The sequence below is a fragment of the Hyperoodon ampullatus genome (assembly GCF_949752795.1).
Source record: "Hyperoodon ampullatus genome assembly, chromosome: 5".
Taxonomy (NCBI): domain Eukaryota; kingdom Metazoa; phylum Chordata; class Mammalia; order Artiodactyla; family Ziphiidae; genus Hyperoodon; species Hyperoodon ampullatus.
This window is the reverse complement of record NC_136918.1, coordinates 145,801,446-145,804,140: the sequence shown is the minus strand read 5'-3', so window position 1 is coordinate 145,804,140 and position 2,695 is coordinate 145,801,446.

Genomic DNA, 2,695 nt, shown 5'->3' with positions numbered 1-2,695 from the left:
GTCACCTGGCAAGGGAAGGCACACGTCAGGTGACCGGGCCTGGGCGGGCGTGTGGGTCGGTGGGCTGCCGCCTTCAGCATCGCTGCTGGGGAAAGGCAGAGGTGTCCCGGGCACCCCAGTCAGCACGAGGAAGGGCTGGTCCAGGGACTCACGGTGTGGCACCTGTGGGGGCCTGGGGTACATGGCAGGGGGGATGGGCCTCAGGGGAAGCCTGCCAGCGAGTGACCTGGCCTCACTGCTGACTAACGCATGGTCCTGGGCCTCAGGGTCACCTCTGTGATGAGGGACACCAGACCAGCTCCCTCAGCCGCTGGAGGGGAAAAGGGGTGACCAGCAAGCCTGGGGACCCCCATGTGTCTAGGGAGTGTCTGCTCTTCTGTCACCTGGGATCTGCCCATTTCCCACCACACTGGTGCCAGAATTCTCCCCGTCACCCTTAAAAAGCCAGGAGATTACAGACCTGTGTTCCCTTTATGTCTAGAGTCGAGATTCCTCAGTTCTCCTCATTCTAAAGTGGATTCAGTCTCTATTAACTAAACTGCCAGACAGCTGAGTGTCCCCCTTTATAAAGTTTTCAGAAAATGCTTTACATCCACATCACGGGTCCGCTTATTGTATAATTTCTGCAGTGTATCGGTTCAGCACTTCGCCCTCCAGGCAACATTTAGGCTCCGTTTTAAGATTTACAGGCAAGGAATGGTCACAGTAGCGGACCTGAAGGACGGTTGGAGAGCGAGGTGCGTGTGCGGGTGACCCAGCCTGACGGTGTGCAGGACACAGCCAAGAGGCCCCCGCCCAAGGTCCGCACAGGGTCCAGGTCCGAGTTCAAACGATCGGGGTGGCACCCAATAGACACGGCTCCCTGCCACGCAGACACCCTGCAGCAGCCCTGCAAAGCCCCTCCTAAGCTCAGGGTGCGCGCCAAGGCTAAGGTGCCTGCACGGATGAACTGGATGGCAGGGCGTCCAGGCGGGGACGCCACGCCTCCTTTTTAATTAGAAACATCTCCTCCAGGGTCTGGGGCCATCTGTTATGTAAATGTTTCCAGCCCACGGTGGAGAAAGTGGGTCAGCAAGCGCCAGGGGTGCTCCAGGCTGCAGGCTGTCAGCCGGCATCAGTCACACGGGCCAGTGAGTGCCGGCCTGCTTCATGTGGCCACGAGTGGGCATCCCAGGCCTCCGTGGACCCTGGCCACAGAAGCAGCCCCAGGGGCTGTTCAGGTCAACCGGATTCAGTACCCCCGACCCTGAAGAACCCACCCTGAGATGGCAGGCGAGGGGCGCCGGGAAGGTGGAGGCATCCTCTGGCCATCCCGCCAGGGCCCAGGACACCTCCCATCAGAGGCCACCCCAAGTGTGCTGGCCCTGCTTCCCACCTCTGTGGCTGCCAGCGATGCTCTGCAGGAAGCAGCAGCTGCACTCCTGTGGGTACAGCCGTCCACACCAAGCCAGGCGGCCAGTTCATCAGAAAAAGCCTCTTCCTGTGACACACTCCTCCCCACACCTGGTGTCCAGAAACCGGCAGATCCCTCTCGCCAGCGAGGACCCCTCCTTCTGTCCTCCTCATGCTGGGGATTTAATGTATTTTACTCCACTTGCTGAGAGGAAGAGGAGAAGCAGACATGGTCCCCCGATGGCGCCTGGCAGGGCCCCCCCTTCTCGCCTCCCCCCACCCCCGGAAGCCCGTCTAGTCTGTGGTTCAAATGCCTCTCTGTGCTGACACCATCCTCAGACGCACCTGAGCCTAGATCTCACCCTGCACCCCACTCCCTGGGCGCCCTGATTTCTGACGGACGCCCCAGTCCACGTGCGCGGAGATGGGCTGTCATCTCTGTGTTCTGCTCATGCCCAGACCTGGCACGATGACCCCTCCTCCGACCCACCCCATTTGTTACCAAATCCTGACACATGGGGGCAGGGTCCGCGATTTATTCCTCTTTTCTAGTGTCTTGAGGAAGAAGCTGGTGGCATGGATTTAAAATCTTACTTTTGGCCTAATACAATGTTTAGTTCTATAAATTTCTCTCTACATGTAGCTTTCGTTGCATCCCACAAATTTTTATATTTGTGCTTTTTGTCCACTCATTTCAAAAGACTTAATTTCTCTTTTGATTCATGGGATATTTTGAAGTGTGTTATCGAGTTTTCAAATATTTGGAGATTTTCTAGATAGCTTTCTTCTGTTGATTTCAAATTTAATTCCATTACAGTTAGACAGCATTTTTTGTAATACTTGAGATATTTTAAATTGATTGAGAGTTGCTTATGGACCAGAACGTGGTCTATCTTGTGTGACTGGGTGGGATGTTCTACAGATGTCAGTAGAGCAAGATGGCTGGGCATGCTTTTCTGTCCGCTTATCCCAATATTGAGTAGGGATGTTGACGTCTCTGACTGTGATTGTGGATTTGTCTGTTTCTCCTGCAGTTCTATCTTTTTTTGCTTCATGTATTTTAAGCTCCATCGTTAGCATCGTAACATCTAGCACTGTTATGTTCTGTGGATGAACTGACCCCTTTACCATTATGAAAGATGCTTCTTCATCTCTGGTAATATTCTTGACTCTGAAATTGACTTTGACATTAATACAGACACCCGACCTTACTACTGATTAGTGTTAGCATGGTGTCTCTTCTTCCATCTCTTATTTTTAATTTATTTGTGTCTTTATATTCAAAGTGAGTTTCTTGTAGGCA